General features: G+C 36.6%; 1 pseudogene; it reads right to left on the bottom strand.

Moving 5' to 3' along the window:
• Positions 1–6535: 6535 nt before the first annotated feature.
• On the bottom strand, positions 6536–22345 carry LOC144252562 (dual specificity protein phosphatase CDC14B pseudogene; annotated as a pseudogene).
• Positions 22346–22952: the final 607 nt, after the last annotated feature.

Raw genomic sequence — 22952 nt, 5'->3', positions numbered from 1 at the left:
CATGTAAATGTTAAAATGCACAGAGAAGCTGAGGGAGTTGTATAGTGAACAATTATAGAACTACTAAAAATGTGGATTGGGTTGCCATGCTGCTGCTTGCAGGTCCAGCCAGTGTGGAAATGAAGCCTCCGTTTGAAAATGAACTTCTTCTGGAACAAGCCCTGCCCCTTATTTCATGTATTGTTTCTCCCTGCTGTCGTACCACTCAATCAGGACTGAGTAGTTTCTACAGAGAACTTTAGGTACTGCTCCTCCACCGAGTAGCAATACATGGTTGTTTCAGAAGCACAGAGAGCCCACATTTGGATCCCCAGTTTTAGTAGGTATTGACATTTAGGTGTCTTAAGTGCACATTTATGTCTCTTTCCCAATCTTACCCTGTCATGTCCTACCCCCAGTCTTCTGCTTATTTTATGGTTTTCTCCTTTCATTCACCTTTTGGTTTACTCTGATCCAACTTCTTTCCTAAATTTATTAGAATTTTTGGTAATTTTTTTTGTCTTTGTGTGTGTATGTGGGAGTGTATTATGGGTTTTTGTTTTCATTTATTTGTTTTATTTTGGTGGCAATAAAAAAGATATTCAGAGACAACTACAATAATAGTAAAACAGGAACACTTACAAGTGCCAGATGCAAGGCATAGTGAAGTATGCCTTAAATCAGAGTGAATCTGTCACCCACTATTTTTTTGTTTATACACTTTAGTGAAGGAAATAGAGATATGTTTGATGTCTTCGATTACATTTTTACCTTCCAGAAAGTAAGTTTATTATGATATTAAAAGAATTTCTTATAAAATCCAGGACACAAAAACACAAGATTTCTCCTATTCATATTTAAAGCTTGAAAAATATTAAGTGTGCTGTATAGCAGAAAGAAAGTTTCAACAGGGTGTCTTTAACCATTTATTTTTTTTTCTTTTTATAATGTATAATGTGTGAAGGGACACTTCAACAATTGCTTTCTGGTCACACATAAAACAATTCTACCTGTCTTCTATGAGGGGAACTATGTTGTATCAAAGGATTTCTTGCAACATTTATAAGGACCTTTCTTTCCCGAAGAATTTCTGCCAAGTATTTCCTGTGGGACAATAAAAATAGTTATCTCTTGTTAGGTTTATTTGTTAAAAAGCTAATTATGATGAAATGATAAAGATAGTTGTGTCTTAAGTGTAGTTTTACATTGATTTTTTTTATTTTTTGTAACAGGCATTGAACCCAGGGGCACTTAGGCACTGAACCACATATTCAGCCCATTTTTTACTTTTTATTTGGACACATGGTCTTTCTAAGTTGCTCAGAGCCTCAATAGGTTGCTGAACATGGCTTTGAACTTGCAATAGTCCTGCCTCACCCCAGAGTTATTGCAATTGCAGACATGAACCATTGTGGCTGACTGAAATTAATTTTGATAAATCCTGGGGTCTTTTGGAGATCAGAAAGCTAATATATCTTGTCTAGTAAGTCTCTCCATGAACCCTGAGAAAATTCTCATACTTCTATAAGCACAATACTCTTTGTTTTAAGAAAGCTTTAGAAAATGGAACATCAATGTTTATTCTTAAATTGCAGTTTTCACAAATATACTGGGTGAAACAACACAAGTAAAATATCTAATAATTTTCATAAAAATCCTGAGTTATATTAAAATGCTATATCCAGATTCTCAATAATTAAAACAATGGAGTAAGATGGAATATGTTGGTTTTGTATTTTTTTAGAGAGAGGGTCTCACTGGGTTTCTTAGCACCTCGCTTTTGCTGAGGCTGGCTTTGAATTTGCGATCCTCCTGTCTCAGCCTCCCAAGCTGTTGGGATTACAGGTATGCACCACCATGCCCAGACAGAATATACTGTTTTAAATGAGTTTAAAACTTCATTTTTTCTTGTTAGTGTAAGCATGTGAATCAAAGAGAACACTAGCGTCATGGGAATAACAAGTATGTAGTTGCATTAAACAAATTTTACATTTTAGCAAATTTTTCACTGTAGGCAAATTTCTTTAACAATTCCAAAAATGTTAGACTACAATGAATTTTGCTGATAGGTGATGAGCCTCCAATTCCTTTCTGGAAAACATCTGATAAGAATTAACTTTTAACAAAATAGAAGTACCTATACAAATGGCTCATTTATTTTTCTTGGTCCTATCCATTTCCTTTTGAGGAATTTTAAAATTTTGAATATAAATGTTTATCTTGACTATTTTAATTAATGTTCTAACATTTGATATGTTTTTCTCCTCACTTTTCTAATTTATCAGAAATTGTTTTGTACTGCTTATGGCTATTTTCTGCAGCTTGGTAAAATTTTATATATTTGTGGAGCATATTCATCACAGTGTAGTAAGTGGAATAACTTGATATTTTCATTTCTTTCAAGAATGTATTCTCACCAAACCCTAGAATATTCAGTGGAGCAGGGAATAAGTTATTTATCATTACCCAATAAAAAGGGAAGGTATAAAAACTATAAGAATGAAAATTTACTTTTTAAGAAGGAATGGAATTTTTTTGGAGAGAGAAAAGGTAAAAAATTTGTCTTAATGAATATAACAAATGAATGATTATTATTTAAAATAAAATCAGGTTATGTTTTTGAATAGAGTTTCAGAAGACTCCTCAACTTAAGCCACTCCCATTTGGGGGGCTAATACTTTTAATTATGTAATTATACAATTTTACTATTCAGTATTTTGTATAAAACCAGTAATAATATACCATAATTTCAAATCAAGAATATGCATCAATCTGCATATATATGCACAGTTTATAGGTCATTGTAAAGCTACCTTCAAAATACTTTCAAGAAAATCAACATTCAATCAGTTCTGTCAGCTTTAAAAGTATGATAAGTAACATTTAAACAACAGCAACAAAAAAAATCAAAACAATGATCAAAGACTTATTAACCATTTATTTTTTAAAACTAATAATCTGTTCATGAATGCAGATTAGATAAAAGTCTGCAAATTATTAATATAATACTGCATTACTCTTCTATGACAGTTCTTCCATGTGATAAGGAGGTAATTTCCTTCAGAGTATGGGCAAATTGTCCCATGTTTTAAACACACTCCATAGTAATTGCATGTAGAGATATTGTTCTTTCAAATTAAGAAGAAATGGAAGAGCAGCAGTGAGCTTCACTAGAACATTTTAGTTGACAAGAACTATTCATTAATTTTTTTTTTTTTTGCGGGGGGAAGTTTGGTAATCATTGCTTTTTAAATGCTATAAAAATAAGAAAAAGAAAAGAAGCAGCTGGTTCCTTCTAGAAAACACCAAAAGAGTGCACTTCTCATCTGTCATGGATGGCAATTCAATAAAAGCAAAGACTTAAGGTGCTCTTGGCACAAGGCTTCCAGAAAATTTATAGTCTGTGTGGCCTGCATGTCTGCTTCAAGTCCCCAGAGTAGACAATAGGACTTCATGGGAACACTGGGAATGCTTCTGAGACTAGTCTGCACAAAAGCTAAGTGGGAAAACAACCCTTAGTAAGCAGTAGCAAGGTGAGTTTGGGGCCAATGGGGGAGTTGAAAGGCTTAAGCTCATAACTGGAAAATTCTACAGAAAAGTAAAGCCACCACACAGTACAGGCAAGGGTGCCTATGAATGAAGCATGGCTTACCATCAACCCTCTCTATTGTTGAGAAAAGTGTTCTAGTGTCTTTTATACACCATGAGTTTCTCTAAGCTAGAGGAGCATACTTTTTAGACACTCAGCTCTGGGTCTCTTCCTGATGGTTGATGATTTGAGTGAAGGGCACCTATGAATATTCATTTCTAATTTTAATCCCAGTGGAAGTGGTTTTGGTGTATATTTTAAGGTATTTCAGGCCCATAAGTTAGTATAATCACTCTACCTGAAATGTACTCCTTCATTTTCTATAGAAGGAAGGTATTCAACTGGACTCCAAGTTACAATCCTTGAAGATTTGTGTATTTTATGGTTTCCTGTTGGATGGAGTTTGCTCTTATTTGTTGCAGAAGGAACTTTCCATGTGTCAGACCCAGAAATTTTCTGGTTCATACACATGTCCCCAGTAAGCTTAATCTTGTTGCTATAAAATTCTTTTGACGTAATAGCAGTAGTCATCTGGGAATCTGAAGGAATGTGCCTTCAACAAATCTAAAGTGTCCTCTGACTAATTTAGTGAACTACTTACATACAGTGTTTATGACAGTGATTTTAGCTGGAAAGTTGAGAAGCCAACCCAAAAAAGCAACTTCGAGAAAATCACTGTGGTTACCAAAAGTTTTGACCAAGTCCCCAGATGGCTGTGCACTACGAGGGGTCAGAATGTGGCATGAGCCAAGGTGTAAAGGACATCTACTCATTCCGCTGCAGGACATAACCATCTGCTGCAGATGGGCATATGGATTGGTATCTACTGAGATTAGTTATGGAGGACTTGGCCTTTACAAATTTCACCCTGAGTCACAGCAGTTAAGTCCTGGGCACAGCTCAAGTGTTTAGCATTTTCTCAGCATGGAACAGCATATGGAATGGTCCTACTTCCACCCAGCTCTTAGCCTTTTTTTGCCTGAGGGACAAGAATCCACTGCTTCCCTGTGATCTAGTCCCCAGGTTTAAAAAACTGGCAAGATCCTGCCCGCTCAGAGAGTACTGCAGAAAGAATTGCCCACAAAGATATGGCCAACTGACTTCTGCCTTAGTTCCCATTAATGTCATGTTTCAATCCAAGGACAATTTATCCTGTCTTGCTACAACTTTGAAAAAAGGCAGCTCTGTGGATTCAGTCTTCCTCACACATTCACCTTGTCTTTGAAGAAAAGCATTGCCTGATGTTGCCTTCCAAAAGGACCTCTGTTCAGGATTCAGACTAGGAAAGAACAGAATGGTTACGATGGATGGATAGTGTTCACTTCTTAGGGAAGTAACCAATGTGATTGCAAAATATTCTTTAATTACAAAAAACAGGTTTTTTTTTTTTAGCAGCATATGAACACTTTCTGTGATCATTGTGCATTACACACCTGGCTGTGTTCCAGCAAGGTTAAGGAAGAAGTCACTCAACAATTAAGTGCTGTCACTGCCAATAACTGTAGCTCAAAATTAATGACTTTCACTGGAATGTCCTCAGTGTGATTACACAAAAATAATAATCCAAATTGGTACAGGAAGACCATGAAAACTATTGATATTGTTTCTTTTTAAAGCCACCATAATGTGGGATTGCTCTTTGCAGAGGCAAAGCCCAACAGTGAGTGTGTATGTATGAGTGTGTATATGTGTGTCTGTGTGTTCATACATGGAGGAAAATAAAATTTTAATTTTACTGACTGGGATACCCAGTAATGCATAGCCTTCGGATACTTTGGTCCCTAAGTAATATCAAAAAGGAAGTTCCTTGGCACAAGTCTTCCAGAAAATTTATAGTCTGTGTGGCCTGCATGTCTGCATCAAGCCCCCAAAGCAGACAATAGGGCTTCATGAGAACACTGGGAATGCTACTGAAACTAGTATGCACAAAAACTAAGTGGAAAACACCCGTGAGTAAGCAGTAGCAATCATCTTTCAACTTAGAAACCAGTTCTGCCTCCTAAGTTTTCTAAAGTACTCACAAAAGTTCCCTGGCAAGTTTTCAGTGCCCAATGTACTACTTGGTGTTCCAATATGAAACAGTGTTTAAGTGCCATTTTCAAAGGTTCTCTCTTGTAAAGCATGCTTTTTTGAAAGGCAATCAGTTGAGTACTTCATATAGTGAAATTCACAACAATATTTCAAAGAGAAAAGGCAGAATGATTGAATTAAATAGTATCCCATTTGGAAAGATCCATGGCAGGAGCATCTGCTGGGGTCACAGTGTAAATAAAAAATAAGAACATCAAAATCTCTCTTTAGATACACTTCTGAGAGCCATCAGTGAATATGATTATCAGTAGAAGGACAAAATGAACCACACAGACTGGGCAACACTCTGGATGGTGAAATTTGTGCTACTTTCACCTGAAAGTAAGTTGAAAACAGTGTTTTTGTGGTTTAACTCAGACAAAAGTGAATCAGGCCCTTCATGTCACTGCTCAAACCTCAGACTCTGGGTTACTGAAACTCTAGTGGATCTTTCCTTGTTCAGATAAATTTCTAAGGGGGAAAGCAACTATAGCATCTGAAATTTTGTTTTGTTCTGTGTAGAGAGCCATGGCCAGTCAGAATGACGCCTAGAATTTGCCAGAGGGAATGTTTGAAAGGTGATGCCAGCAAACCATTGAGATGATGATTTGAGTTAAGCTATATATAATTGTTGTGATGCTGGATTGATTGTATTGTATATTTGACCTTTACTGTCAGGCAATGGGGCGGCTCTTGATGCCTCGGGCACCTGCTACTTTGGAGTTCTTGGGGATTCCCAGAGAGTTCCCATTGGTTGGGGAAGTGCCGGAGGCAGGAGTGCGGGTTTTCTGGAAGGGCCACGTGGGTGGCGTTGGCAGAAAAGCACGAGTGCTGTGCCAGTGAGAGCTGAAATAAAGTAGTTGCTGTTTGAACATACAAGGCTTTGTGGTGGCTACGTTATTCGTGCTCAGCCAGACTGCGGCAGTTCTTAAAGAAATTTTTCTAAATCTTGTCAGAATTTTCTATTCCCAGATTCTTTCTTCAGTTCTGATCACAACTTTTTTATTTCATGCAAAAATATTAGTCCTTGTTAAAGAGGGGCTGCTAAAACTGCTTTTTCTCAAAGCAGATTACTTGGTTGTTTTAATAAAATTACATTCAAATGTTTAAAACTGTGAAGTGTGTAATGAAGAATTACTATGGGTGATATAATGTTAGATTTTGATCGTATTCAGCTTTTCAAGGCCCCAATTCTATCACCTTGTGGAACTCCATTTATTATGTCACCATCACTACCTTGTTCAGGTTTCTGATTGTCTTGATTTTCTACACTGCTTGTTGAAATACCACCTAAGAGAAGTCTGGTGAAGATTGATGCTGCTTAGTGTGTTCCATTCTTCTGCCTCCCTAACTTTTGCTGAATATGGTCCCTATCCAGCCAGACACTGGTTTGTTTCATGACCAAATTCTTCTGCTGAGGCCTGATCTCTGAGCTGGGTCTACAGATTTGGACCCAGGAAATAGTCTTGGCTGCTCTCCTCCCATAATGCTTTATGATGTGGCCTATTTGAGTGGACATTAGATCAAGGCAGACTTTACAGTGCATGGAAATGGCACCTTCTACATTTTCATACATACCCAGAAATTATTTTACAATGGCATCCATTGGGGTGCTATCATCCACAAGGAAAAAACCACGGTGATCAAAGAGTTTAGCAACATATATCCTTTTACTCAGAAAATACCTATAGTAACATTTTGAGTCTTACTATCAGGAGAATGTTGTGTATCTTGCATAAATTCTTCAGAAGGTGGTCTGATATTTTTCATTTTAAATCTCCATTTTTTGCTATTTCATAGTGTTTGTTTTTATCAATGTCAAATGTGTTGAAATTTAAGAAGCCATAATGTGTTGCCTTCTTCATTATATGAGAACAGTAAAGAAAGTAATATAAAATTTGAAACTTCCATAGGCAGCAACTCTGAACGGATTAGAGGATGTATTTCCATAGATTGATATTTTATGTGCATTTTCTGGACTTCTCCCAAATATAGAACCATATCCCATATGACAAAGAAAGCAGCAGTAGCTTTTCTCTGATCAGAGCTAGTAAAATGAATAATTCTCCTCCTTATTCTTGTAATGCAGTTGAATTTCTTATTTTTGTTGTAAAATTATCTGCAAACCATTTATGAATTGAATAGTTTGAAATCTGCACAAAAATCCTCATGTTCAAGTTTATTGCCTATGAGGAAAAATATCTATTTGATGTATTTTTTAGTCTGCTATAGAAAATGGCACAGTGATGGCAATTAGTAATGTCCAGGTATAGATCATTGTGAAGGTGATGCATGTTCTGCAATATGGAGGTATAACTCTTCTTCACACTCAGGAATTTCAATCAATAGTGCCACGAACAGGGGCATGCAGTGGCCCAACTCATTTGCTCATCAATCTTCCACTTCATGGACTTATCCATGGCCCAAAATAGAATAACAGCCATGGACCCATGCATATGCATGCCCAGGAGGCCTATACCAGCCCCAAGAGAGTTTACATGGATAGAATGTGGGATTTAAAACATAACAAATTTAATATGGTTTAGATTTTTTATATTAGTAGCTATTCTCAGGAATTGATTAAGATCTTGGTAAATACAAAACTACCCACCAGCAGTTGCCTTGGTTTCCATCCAAAACTCACTACTTTTAGTTGATACTGATTGTTTCTGTCTTCCTATACATGAGTTCTTCCTAACCAGAGAGTTCAATGTACATACTGTTTGTGTGATGGCAAAGCTCTTACGAAGAGCTTTGCAATCCATCCTGTGTTTTTCCTGTGGAGTATCAATCATAAGACTGTCTTATGAAAATAGAACTAAGGATGAAAGGTTGTACCTGCTCCACTATTAAAAGAAATGTTTCTATGCAGCAGAGGATGAGAGTAGCAGACCACTGTTTCTTCACTGATACCCTCTCTATTGCCCATTCTCTCATCTATAAAGCCAAGCATAGGATAGATCCACTCCACAGGCTGCTCCTAGAACACATTTTTCCAACTTTTCCATCAGAACAGAAAGTATTTCTTTCCAGGTCAAGTTCAGTGCCATCAGGATTCTGGTTGGTCCTGTCTGTTATGTGCCCAGCCCTAAGACTACAGAAAAAGGGAGAAGAGAGTTATATGGGTCCTCCTCCATTTCCACATACTCTTGGAGCTCCTCTGTGTGATCTCTCCAGGAGTGCAGTTGGACATATTTGTTAGCACAAGGCTTCTAGAGAGTAAGATCTCTTAAAGTCACACCTAGAGTTAGCACAGTGCTTCTTATATAGCCCAGAGACCAAATCACTGAAAGACCAATGCATTCAGAGAAAAGGGTTACATACTCCAGTTCTTTTTTTTTTAATATCTAGTTTTTAGCTGTCTTTGGACACATTACCATTATTTAATTTTATATGGTACTGAGGATTGAACCCAGGGCCTCACACATGCTAGGTGAGCATTCTACCACGGAGCTACAACCCCACTGCCATACTCCAGTTTGTGATGAGAGATATATTTGAAAAATTGTAGCCATTTTGAATTTATTATACCTACTCATAATAGAACTAGAAATTTACTTTTCCAGGGTTCACTGAAGACTGAGTCCAGACAAAATCTGCTTAGGTGTATTGTTTCCAGACTGGTACAGACACGTGGTAGTGTGGCCTTCAAGGGCATTCAACAGAACTGCTTCCTTTACCCAGGTATTGTAGCCATGAAGAGGCAGCTTTTGGATTTCTCTTTCAAGGAGGTTTGCTGCCTAGAATACTAAGGAGTGCAGGTGGCAGCCTCTACTTGTCAGCATCATCAGTCTCTGCCTCAGTTGTAGAGAGCTTTCCCCCCATCATCATGCTTTTTCTGAGCACTCACTACTTTTAGTTGATTCTGATGTATACTCCCTATACATGAGTTCTTCGTAGCCAGGGAGTTCAATGTACATACTGTTTGTGTGAGAGGTAAGAAGAGCTTTGCCATCCACCCTGTTTTTTTTCCTGTGGGCTATCAATCATAAGACTCTCTTATGAAAATAGAACTAAGGATGAAAGGGTGTACCTGCTCCACTATTAAAAGAAATGTTTCTATGCAGCAGAGGATGAGAGTAGCAGACCACTGGATCTTCACTGATACCCTCTCTCTATTGCACATTCTCTCATCTATAAAGCCAAGCATAGGATAGATCCACTCCACAGGCTGCTCCTGGAACACATTTTTCCAACTTTTCCATCAGAAAAGAAAGTATTTCTTTCCAGGTCAAGTTCAGTGCCATCAGGATTCTGGTTGATCCTGTCTGTTATGTGCCCAGCCCTAAGGCTACAGAAAATGGGAGAAGAGATTTACATGGGTCCTCCTCCATTTCCACATACTCTTGGAGCTCCTCTGTGTGATCTCTCCAGGAGTGCAGTTGGACATATTTGTTAGCACAAGGCTTCTAGAGGGTAAGTTCTCTTAAAGTCACACCTAGAGTTAGCACAGTGCTTCTTCTATTTTTATTATTATTATTGGTTGTTCAAAACATTACAAAGCTCTTGACATATCATATTTCATACATTTGATTCAAGTGGGTTATGAACTCCCATTTATACCCTGTACACAGATTGCAGAATCACATTGGTTACACCTCCACATGTTTACAGTGCTTCTTTTTATATAGCCCAAAGACCAAATAACTCAAAGGCCAATGCATTCAGGGAAAAGGGATACATCCTCTAGTTCTTTCTTTTTAATATTTAGTTTTTAGTTGTCATTGGGCACATTACAAATATTTATTTTTATATGGTGCTGAGGATCGAACCCAGGTCCTCGCACATGCTAGTGAGCATTCTACCATGGAGCTACAACTCCAGCGCAATACTCCAGTTTGTAATGAGAGATATATTTGAAAAATTGTAGCCATTTTGAATGTATTATACCTACTCATACTAGAACCAGGAATTTACTTTTCTAGGGTTCACTGGAGACTAATCTGAGTCCAGACAAAATCCCTTAGGTGTATTGTTTCCAGACTGGCACAGACACGTAGTAGTGTGGCCTGGGAGAGCAATCAACAGAACTGTTTCCTTTACTCAGGTATTGTAGCCATGCAGAGGCAGCTTTTGGATTTCTCTTTCAAGGAGGTTTGCTGCCTAGAATACTAAGGAGTGCAGGTGGCAGCCTCTAGTTGTCAACATCATCAGTCTCTGCCTCAGTTGTAGAAAGCTTTTCCCTCAACATCATGCTTTTTCTGAGTAGCCCACATCCAGTGGTGAGGGAAGCAGGAAGATGATGGCCTGGCCACTTTGGTCCAGCCATTTCCATCTGAGTTAGATAATACTTACTAGTGATACTTGTTCCAGAACTCTCTACTGGCATAACAGGCTCTGCAAGGTTATATTGAAATTTCACTTCTTCTACTGCCAAAAACAACTTCTTATCTCTTCCTTTCCTGAGTGCAGATTCCCAATGAACAGATAATACACAGACAGTCACAGACTGTGCTTCCAGAGTATGTGGCCTGTGACACACTTCAGCAACTATTTACCCATACCTAGATAAGCACACATGTATGTGTATATAAACACACACATGTGGATAAATGCTCAAGGCATGCAATTATACATGTATACATGCACATATATAAAATGCATAGCACATATACACATATATAAAACACTCACAGACATTGGTACATGGGAATGCTGAGAGCATGGAGATCTTGGTAAAAAATGAAACCAGCCTCCACTCATTCATTCCTTCATTCAACCAATACGTATTGAGGATCTAATATGTGCCAGGAAAAATTCAAACCAACTCAGTTTCTGAAAATGAATGAGAATGAGAAGATAAAACAAAATTAACTAAGTCCAATTAAGAAAGTTTGGAACCAATACACAACTAACTAATCTCCATCATTTTTGCAGAACAGATTTGTTTCCATCGCTGTTAAGGCTAAAGTGTTTACCATTTCCTAATTACTTAAACATTATAGAAAAAGTGATTGTAAATGCCCTGTCTGGTTCCAAATTATACTGCACTCTGCAATACATCAGAAAGATCTTAAATATTTTATAAATGTTCTGGACTCCACATAGGACATACAGTATAGGAAATCTCTCCTGCAACCACTACTATAATGTAGGGTGAGTTAACATAAACTTCCTTTGCTCCTATGTCATTATCTCTAGCAGATAGTTATCCTGACCATCCTGTTGTGAGTGCTTACTGGCTTTATTCATTAAATAAATGCTTATTGAATACTTTAGCATGTGCAAGATATTGGGCTGGGTGTCCTAGAAACAATGTTATTAGTATATATTGCTCATCATTGAGAAAACTTTAGTTCATATGAGAGATAGAACTATAATCAGTTAACTATAATACATGTGCCATAATTATGAATATGTACTGTTCATGATGTATTCATGCTCTCTCATGAATATATATATATATATATATATATATATATATATATATGTATATACACACACACACACACGTGTATATACATATATGTTTGTATATATTCATGCATACATACATACACACACACTCACACACATATTCTCTCCTACTCTTCACAAGAGCACTACAAAGTAGATATCATATTACACAGGCTTTAAGATTCAAAGAAAGTAACCTCCTCAGAGGTAGGTGTATCACAATAGATTAGACTAAGATAGGTTTCCAAAGTCCTTGCCAAATTCTCAATAGCATGAATCCTTAGGGAGTACTACATGTGTTTACATGTGTATGCATCTACAAGCCGGTGTCTTAAGATTGGGTTATACTACTTAGGAGTAAGTATCTTGCCATATTCTCCAGGATTTCCTCCTCCTATGCTAAATATACATTACTTAGTAAAAAAATTCAAGTTATAACCAAAATGAAGTACACATTAAACAAACTTGTGTTCTCTAGAAGTTTGTAATAGACATTAAGTGAGAGAAACCATACAAATGTAAAATATGTGGCAAATCTTTAATCAAAGCTCACACCTTATGTAACACCAAAGAATTCATAGTGGAAAGACCCAGAGAAATGTAAAGAATGTGGCAAAGCTTTTAATGTTATGCCAACCCCTATTGGGTACCAGAGAATTCACACTGGAGAGAAATCATACTAATGCAAAGAATGTGGCATAGCATTCACTGTTCAGAACAGCCTTGTTGTGCAACAGAGAACTAACACTGGAGAAAATCCATACAAATGTAAAGAATCTGGCAAACGTTTTAATCAAATGTCAAACTATATAATTCCAGGGAATTCATACTGGAGAAAATCCATACAAATATGAATATTTTGGAAAAATTTTTACTCAGAGACAATATCTTTGTTGACATCAGCGAATTCCCCCTGAAGAGTAGTGATACAAATGTAAAGAATTTGGCAAAGCTTTTAATCACAGATCATGCCTTAGTAAACATCAGAGTATTCATACTGGAGAGAACCCATACAAATGTAAAAAATATGGCAAAGGTTTTAATCAAATATCACATTTTATTCAACATGAGAGAATACATACTGGAGAGAAACCATACAAATATAAAGAATATGGCATAGCTTTTAATGTTAGGCACACAGTTATTGTGCACCAGAGAACTCACACTGGAGAGAAACCATACAAATATAAAGAATGTAGTAAAGCTTTTAGTGTTAGGCAAAGCCTTGTTCTGCAAAATAGAATTCATAATGGAGATAAACCATACAAATGTAAAGAATGTGACAAAGCTTTTAATGAAATATCATACCTTAGTATACAACAGAGAATTCATACTGGAGAAAAACCTACAAATGTAAAGAATGTGGTAAAGATTTTAATCAAAGATCACACATTAGTAGACACCAGAGAATTTATAATGGAAAGAACCCATACAAATGTAAAAAAAAAATTTCAAGGCTTTTATTTGAAGAGTAGGCCTTACCCAACACTAGGGAATTCATACTGGAAAGGTTATACAACTGTAAATAATGTGGCAAAGTTTTTAGGTACAATTCAAGGGTTATCAAGCATGAGAGAATTCATACTTGAGAGAATCTTTACAAATCTAAAGAATGTAAAATATGATTTATTGTGATATCATGACTTAATAATTACTAGAAAATTCATACTTGAAAATATAGTTTAAATTGCCAAAAAGTGGCAAAGTTTTAATCAAAGCCCAACATTTAAAAAGTGCCAAGAATATTACAGTAGTGATTAAACTCTACAAATGTAAAGAATGTGACATAGTGTTTAATAAAAGAACACACCTTACAAATTTCCCCCAATTTAGAATTCAAGAGAAGTTTTGTACTTGCCAAAAAATGTCAGAACGATGTTCAAAATTTAAAATTCATACTCTCTCTATTCCAAATGCATATACTATCTATTATGGAAAATTGAATAAAGTACTTCTTCTACCTTAGCAATGACTTGCATGTTATATAAAAAAGCATCATCACTCTTTTCATTTTTATAAAAGCAGTATGTACATTCATTCATTAATTTATGGCTGTTGTAAAATACTTATATTAGCCTTGCTTTTCCTATAACATGCACTTTTATAACAATGTATCTCAGAATCCTCTTTTGCCTTTCATTTTTCAGAAGTACCCTTTATTGTAAACAGCAAAAACCCAAATATCACATATGTATTTATTTTTCTTACTATAATGTCAAGTCTGAGATAATCTAATCACATAATTTATACTATGTGCCTTTTAAAGTTATTTTAATACCACATCAAAATTGTAAATAATAGTTGGATCCATTGTTTGACATATTTATGCCACAGTCTGACCGAGCACAATAACCGGGAATGTGACAAGCAAGCTGAAGGTTGAAGTGGGAACTGCTTTATTGCAGGGAAACTCAGCAGGAACTGAGCAGGCACTCAAGGTAGTGAGAGCTGCTCCTCTTCTGGACAGCAGAGGTACATATACCCAACTAATTACACACAGCTTAACTTAATTAACATCATCTAGATACAGCACTCAGACATTAAGGAATTCTCATCATCTTAATGGCTTGTTGGCGTTTCTTCATAGACCAATCCTCCTGGCAAACTGCCAGGTGCCATCTTGACTTGTTTGTGGCCCTCAACATATTTATACATGCAATAGTATAATTTGATCAATTTTATGCCCAAATTCCTCTCTTTTCCCTTCCTTGCTTCCTATCACTTATTGCTTTCCTCTACCCTATAGTTCACATTAAATTTTAATGAGATCCCCATTTTTCCATTCTTCAATTTTCCACATATAAGAGAAAACATAGGATCCTTGGCTTTCTGAGACTGGCTTGATTTGCTTAACATGAGGTTTTCAATTTCCATCTATTTTCCTGGGAATTATATGGTTTTGTTTTTTAGGGTTGAATAAAATTACATTGTATCCACATTTTCTGTTTGGTCTGTTGGCCAATATCTAGGTTGTTTCCATAACTTGGCAGTTGTGAATTATGTATATTTGTGTTGCTAAAGTATGCTGACTTTAATTCTCTCATATAAGGAGTGGTATAGCTTAATCATACACTGGCTCCATTCCTAGGCTATTAAAGAACTTACATATTGACTTTAATAGACATTGCACTTATTTAAAAATGTTACCAATATTATATTAGTTTCAGTCACCTAGGATTCTCACCAGCATTTATTATTATTTAAATTCTTGATAGCCATTCTGACATATATGTTGGAATTTTACTTCTGTATTTTCTTCTATGGAATGCATAATTTCTGGTCTCATTAGCAGGTATTTGATTGAGTTGATTGACTTTTATTTGATTGACTTTCACTTTTGTACAGGGTTATAAAGGTGGATCTAAAATTATTCTTCTATATGTACAATTTTACTAGTAGCATTTGTTTAAAAGACTGTCATTTCTTCAATGTATGTTTTGGTACTTTTGACAAAGATCAGATGACTATATCTGTAGGTTTGTCTCTGAGTCTTCTTTTCCATTGATCTACAAGTCTGTTTTTTATATTGGTATCATGCTATTTTATAACCCTTCATTTTAAATTGAAATCAGTTATCATGTTGGCTACAGCATTATTGTTTTTTTCTCCCAGTATTATCTTGGCTACTCTGGTTATTTTATTTTTCCATACAGATTTTAGAACTATTCTTCTAGGTTCTGGGGAAAATACCAATATTATTCTAACAGGGATTGCATTGGATTTGTAAATCACTTTTGATACATAAATGACTTAGCAATTTCAATTGAGCATACCCATGAACATGGGAGGTCTTTCCATCTTTTATTATCCTTTTTACAAATTCTTGCTTCAATATTTTATAATTTTTATTGAAGACATATTTTATTTCACCTCCTTGGTTAGATTTATTTCCAAGTACTTTTAAAGTTCTATTGTAAATGGAATGGTTTATTGATTTTTTCCCAGTGGATTCATTATTGGTGTGTTTAGAATTCGTATCTTGCTAGTTTGCTGAATTATTTTTAAGGATCATTGATTTCTTCTGCTGGAAATTTTTAAATTTCTAGGTAAAAATCATATCATCTACAAAAGTGATAATTTAACTTGTTTATTTACTAATTGTATATCTCATATTTCTTTTTCTTGGCTAATTGTTCTGGCTAAAATTTCAAGTACTACATTTAATAGCAATGATGAGAGTAGACATCCTTGTTTTATTTCTGATATTAAAAAATACTATCAGTTCTTTCCTATCCAGTAGGATATGTTTTTTTTTAAATTTTTTGTATACAAATATAATATTGAAGTGAGTTCCTTACATACCTAGATTCTTCAGTGTTTTATCATGAATGGGTGCTAGATTCTGTCAAAAGCTCTTTCTCTTCATATTGAGATAATCATTTGATTTTTAAATATTAATAATGTTTTTGTGGTGAATTACAATTTTTGATTTGAATATGTTGAACCATACTTTCATTCATGGTATGAAACCAACTTAATCATGATGTACAATCTTCTTAATTTATTCTGAAAATGATTTTCTTAAATTTTAATAAGAATTTGTGGGAGTTAGTGTTGTGGCTCAAAGGTAGCGTTCTTGCTTAGCACATGTGAGGCACTGAGTTTGATCCTCAAAACCACATTAAAAATAAGTAAATAAAATAAGGATATTGTGTCCATCTATAACTAAAAACATATTTAAAAATATTTTTTAATTTATGCTCATAAAATATATTGGTCTATAGTACCCTGATCTTCCTGATATGTCCCTAGGTATTTGGCTTATAGTAGCTTCCTAGGATGGTGATGGAAATATCTATGATCCACACACTTTTTCCATTTCATTGAGTGATTTGACAACTATCAGTAGTAACTCCTTAAAATCCTGGTAGAATTCAGCTGACACTCTGGGGGTTTTGTTGTTGCTGCTGTTGTTGTTGTTGTTGGGAGGCCTTTTATTACCAATTCAATCTCATTTCTTTTTATCCAGTTTATATTTTCTATGTGCTCTTGATTCGATTTTGGTAGGTTATATGTTTATATAAATATACCCTTTTTAAAAGATTTTCCAAATTATTGAAACATATGTTCAAAATAGTCCTTAATGATCCTCTGCATTTCAGTGATGTGTGCTGTTACCTGGTTTTTCATCTCCAATTTTAGAAACATTGTGTTTATCTTCTCTCTGTTTTGGTTAATTTGGCTAAGTGTTTATTAGTCTTATTTATGTTTTCAAACAATCAACTCTTTTTCACATTGATTATTTATATTGCTTTTTAATTCTCTTCATTAATTTCAGACCTGATATTATTTCCTTTCTTCTGCTTTTTTTTTTTTAATTTTATTGGTTCTTGCTTTCCTAGAGCCTTAGATTGTTTATTTGATATGTCTCTGTTTTGTTTGTTTCATGTTGTTTTTATGTACGTACTCACAGAAGTAAACTCTTCCCTTAGAAATACTGTTGTGATTTAGGTAGGCAATGACGTCCAAAAGCTCATGTGTGATACAATGTAGTAAAGTTTATATGTGAAATTACTGAGTTACGAGAAATTAAATTTAATCAATGCATTAAACCCCTGATAGGGATTAACTGAGTGGTAACTATAGGCAGGCAGAATGAGGCTGGAAGAAGTGGTTCTTTAAAGGCATGCCTTCAAAATATACATTTTCCCCCTTTATTAGGGGATCCGAAGTTTGCCTGCCTCTCAATTCTTTTTCCATTCGGTTTCCTTCTCCTGAGCTGCTTTCATCCATCACACTCTTCTGACATGTCTTTCTATTTCACCTGAGTGAAATAGAAAGTGTTCTATTTCACCTGAGTGAAATAGAAAGTGAGTAATTTTTGAACTAAGACCTCTGAAACTATGAGGCCCAAAATAGTTGTTTTCCTTTAAAATTGTTCATATCAGGTACTTTGGTCACAATGGTGCAAAAGATGACTGAAAACGAAATTGGATGGTCATTAAAAACCTATTAGCTACCAAAGAGACCCTGTTAAGTACCTTACCTAGAAATAATAAGAAAGATGGCTTGAGGGCATCTCAGTGGATTGACCACACCCTTCTCAGGGATTAAATCTCTCTGTAGGGATTAAAAGTAAAAATTCTTTTGAGAAGGAACCCTAGGTCACCCTTTTTGGGCTGGGAAGTTTGGGGAGTTGTTTCACAATGCTCAGTCACCTAAGCACTCAGAGGCCACTATAGCCCTGATACTTAGAGATTTATCTACTGCTTGAGAGGGCAGCGTTTCTTGGTGTTAAACACATGGTACTTGTTCTGCAGGATTGCCAGATACTGGATTTAGAGTGTCATAGATTCTTCCACAGATATTTCAAAAGAAGTCCTAGGAGGCCAGGAAAATTCCAATATGATTATATTCCCTGCAGGCAGTTTCAGAGAAGACAATGCATTAAAAATATGAGTAGTAAACTAAAGTTACAGAAGAGACAAGATTTGAAAGTAAAATGAAATCGCCCAGCTGGTCTTTCATTTGCAATCCTCTGAACTCAATTTCCCAAGTTGCTAGGATTACAGCTATTAAAGTGACTCTAAAATAGTTCTTTGTTGTTGGTAAATTTGATTGATACTCATATAGATGGTGTCAGGGGTCTTCTTTATGACCAGGTTCTTATTTCTCTGGGTTTATTATGTCTATTAGTTAATACCCTGTGACCTCTTCTCAAACAACTCACATGGTTTGTTCTTTATAAACAGATGGATATGAGCCAGGTGTGGTGGTGCTTGCCTGTCCTACCAGAAGCATGGGGAGGTGAGGCAGGTAGATTGCAAATTCAAAGCTATTCTAAGCAAATTATTGAGGGCGTAGGCAATTTTTATAGACTGTGGGTCAAAATAAAAATAAATAAATAAATCTCAACATGTGGATCAGTGGTTAAATATATATAAACTTGAGGATTGTGTCTTGCAGTCTTAATGTATCAGGTTATTTTTCCACATGCTGATATATGTCCTATATGTCAGAAAGAGAGAAAGATGAAGATGGACTTTTTAGTTGTTTCAGAAAAATCTTGTATCTATGATCTCTAGTCTCAGATCCGAGATCTATGTACTAGTGCAAATAAGAGTGGTTTCCAACAATGAACTACATACAAAGCAGGAGTGACAACTAAGGCCTTGTGAAATTGATCACACAAATCAACAGGTAAACCAAGTTTAGATTCCAGATGAAATAAATGGGCAATAAATAAAATCACATGTGCTAAAAAAAAGTACAAGGACTGGTTAATTGTGTCAAATTTCATTCACTTAAGAAAACAATGAGGTATTGAGTGATGATTCAGTTGAAGAGTGATTGCCCAGCACGTGTGAAGCACTGTGTTTGTTTCTCAACACCACATATAAATAAATAAAAATAAAATTCTATCAACAACTAAAAAAACAAAATGTTTTTAAAAAAGAAAATGAGGGCAGCAGGACGGAAGCATTAAGAAGATTGACCAGCTGCTGCTAAAATTCAGCCCAGAGAGAAGTGCATTGACACTTATCACTGTATATATGGTTAAAGTAATTTGTGAATAAATATGTATATAATTTTATTTATGGAAATTATATCACAGTTACATTAAAAATTATTTAGCTTTTCTGTTCTCTGGTCTTATAACAAGCAACTTGAGATTTAAACTCATTAGCAATTCCCTGAGTCAGCAATGTTCCCATATTCCTCCCCTAAGAAAAAGTGACTCAATAAGTATAATTTTAAAGTTTCTACTATTCACATTAAAAATGAAAAAAAAAAAGTCAGGCACAGTGGAGTGCCCCTGATTTCAATCCCTTATTTCCTTAGTGCAAATGGGCCTGGAGTTATAGCTCAGCTTGTACAATGCTTGCCTTCTAAGCATAAGGCCCAGGATTTGATCCCCAGGATCATGGGGGGGGGAGGGAGAGGGAGGGAGGACAAAGGAGTTTAATGAAATGTTTGGAATGTTTCTATGGGTCATTTTAATAAAATGGTCTTACATATGAAGAAAAAAATCTAAATTGTGGACCCATGACAGTTAGTCTGAAAAAATAAATCCTCCTATGGAGCAGTTCATTTCTATATTTCCTCTGGGAAATCAAGTTGGAAATATACCAACAGCTGAAATTTTGAAAATTCTGTTCTCTCCATTTATGGTATCTTCAATTGCCACAGTCTGGCTGGGCACAAAATGACCCAGCCACCACACAGCCTTGTAGGTTCAAAACAGGAACTCCTTTATTCTCCACACTCACGCAAATGCCATGCATGTGGCCTTCTCCTGGGACACACTACACACCAACCAGAAAAACCTTCTCCAGAAATCCATCCTCTGGCACTTCCCCAACCAATGGGAACTCTCCGGAAATCCCTGGGAGAACACCAAAGTAGCAAGCCCAGGCGGACAGCAGGGGTCTAATATACAATTGAATACACATTAACATAACCATTATGATCTCAATAGCTTGCTGGCTGGCGTCACCTCTCAACCACTCTGTTCTGGCAAAAATGCCATGCATCATTCCAGTTCGGCTATGGCTCTTAGCATTCAATCATGGCCCAAGCCCATGTGCATAGCTTTGTTCTGGAAACCTGGCATTTCCCCAGATTGTATGCTAATAATTGCTGTGATTATCAGGAGAGAATCCCAAACCCAGGTGTGATTTTGTTTCTTTGCATAAGGCTTTGCTGGTATATAGGTGATTGAGTTGTTTTTTCTTCCTGAAATTTCTGAGAAGCAGAACCTCAAATTCAGAATGCTGAAACTGATCTTTAGCTTTATATACATATCTCAGAATAAATCCTATATTTTCATCTTCTTGCTCACATTCATAATGCTAACTTTATTACTCCACAGTATAATAAACAATTTCTCCTATTATATTTCAGACACAGTATTGTGTAACTATTTTTCTCCAACACTAGATGGCACTGTTTATGGGATTTTGCTCTGTTGTATTTTATATGAGAGGAAAAAAATGAGAAGATCACTTGGCTCTTTTTGTAAAACAATTCTCATTTCTGCCCCCTCTTTGTCTTCCATAGATACAGATACCTTATTGGAAAGTCTTTGAGTGGGGATTCCCCATTGTAGACTTGACAGGATGATGTGTTCTCATGTCACTTTCATACTTTCTCTTGGCTTAGGGGTTTCTGAGCGATCCACAGCTCTCATGTGTATATACTTTGGAGTATCTAGCTAATTTGAGTCTCAGTGTCCTCTGTTGCCAAGAGAAAGTGGTCTGAAATACGGTGTAAGGGTTAACAGGGGGGTAGTTAGATGCCCTGCAGTTACAAGGAATCTCCTGGTACACTCTTCATTTGAAGAAACTTTATTTCTTCTTCTTTTCTTTTTTACTACTCACAACTCTGCTACATAAAAATTGGCATGCAGTTGTTTCTTTATCTTCTTCATTCTAATACCTTGAAATTACACCCTTGAACTAAGGCATCAGGGAAAATGCTAAAAATTAGAGAGCAGAGTCCAGAACATGAAACAATCCTGCAGAGCCCTCTCTCTAGGTCAACACAGTTATTAACTAGTTTTCTCTGAATAAGATCGTTCAACTGGTTATGAATCCAGGTGCTGTGTTCTCATCCAGCCATTTCATTCTGTCCATGATGGTGCCATGAGAAATGAGACCAAGGCTTTGCTGAATTCCATTTTTAACACCCTTGTGCTTCCCTGATCTATAGGACCAGGAATCTTGCTGAAAATATTATGACTTGTTCTTGGACAATCAAATGAGTTCCTAGGATTCACCCTTATGAAGTGTAGCATGCTTTTTTATTTTCCTGAAGAAAGCAAACCAGAAATCACAAAGGTAGATTATAGAATCCTGTAACACAGAATCCAAAAGTCTCCAATTTATTATCGTTTTACAATGTTAATGATGATGGAAAGAAGAAAAGCCATTCTGAGTAAAATGCTGATAATGGAAGAAAACTCCCTATCAGTATGTCCTCTATTCTGACACCCTTTTGATAAATGCTGGTTAAAGCCATAGAACAGTGTGGCAGTTGGAAGAACTGTCAGGAGGGCAGTGAGGACACGTTTTTTAGCAAGGTGAGCAGGAGTCACCAGACAACTGGCCAAGGAGAGCCATTGCTCCTGAGGCAGGGTCCCCCTCAGAGTTTTAATACTCTTGTTTGTTGGCCAGAAGTGACTGGAAGCTTCTTTCCCCTGCCCAAAGCTCATGGGCACTTTACAAGCCATGTCCTGGGGAGCTGAGGTGGGCCAGGGAGGCACAAAGGGGATGGGGGTGATCATTACCTGACGGCTCTGATGGTGGCCTTGAGGGTGGGGATCATGTCTTCAATGAGAGAGTCATTTCCGTAGCCCATGTCTTCTGCCATGGGATCATCATGGGAGGGAGACACAGGTGTCAATGGCAGGCCTCAAAACGTGGAGAGGCTCTGAGACCCTCCCTGGAGTAGGAGCTTCCAGGCCTCAGGCTTTGTCTCCACTTTGTGGGGCCACAATGTGGCCTCCAGCTGCCACAGCACCCACTCTTCCTTGCACCCCCCAATTCTTGTCCAGAAGTTTGAGTTAGAGGCCCAAGGGCTGGGGAGGGCATGTGAAGTGGGCAAAGTATGTCCCACAGTATCCAAGAGGTCCCATGAGACAGCAGTGGACACCTGTGTGGGCCTCACAGTCTGATAGATCTGAAGTGGGATTCTTTCTCTGTCAGTCTGTCCTGGTGACCTTGGGAAGTCACTATCTGTGCCATTCACACTTCACAGGTCCCAGAGAGTATCCAGCAATATGGTGAGACTCAAGGACCCAGTGGCCTCAGACATGGGAGTCACTGCTTTCATGCTGGCCCTCCCTCTTCATGAGTAGAAGATGCACACAAAGCCATTGTTCCTATGGCTCCTCAACCTAGGTGGTGGTTTTCTGACCCCTCTTCCCCATCCCAGACCTGGGTACTGAGGTGTCCATCTGCAAAAGGCTGTGCAACTG

Source organism: Urocitellus parryii, unplaced genomic scaffold (genome assembly GCF_045843805.1).
Source record: "Urocitellus parryii isolate mUroPar1 unplaced genomic scaffold, mUroPar1.hap1 Scaffold_48, whole genome shotgun sequence".
In the NCBI taxonomy this organism is placed as follows: Eukaryota; Metazoa; Chordata; class Mammalia; order Rodentia; family Sciuridae; genus Urocitellus; species Urocitellus parryii.
This window is presented reverse-complemented; position numbering and strand designations above follow the sequence as displayed.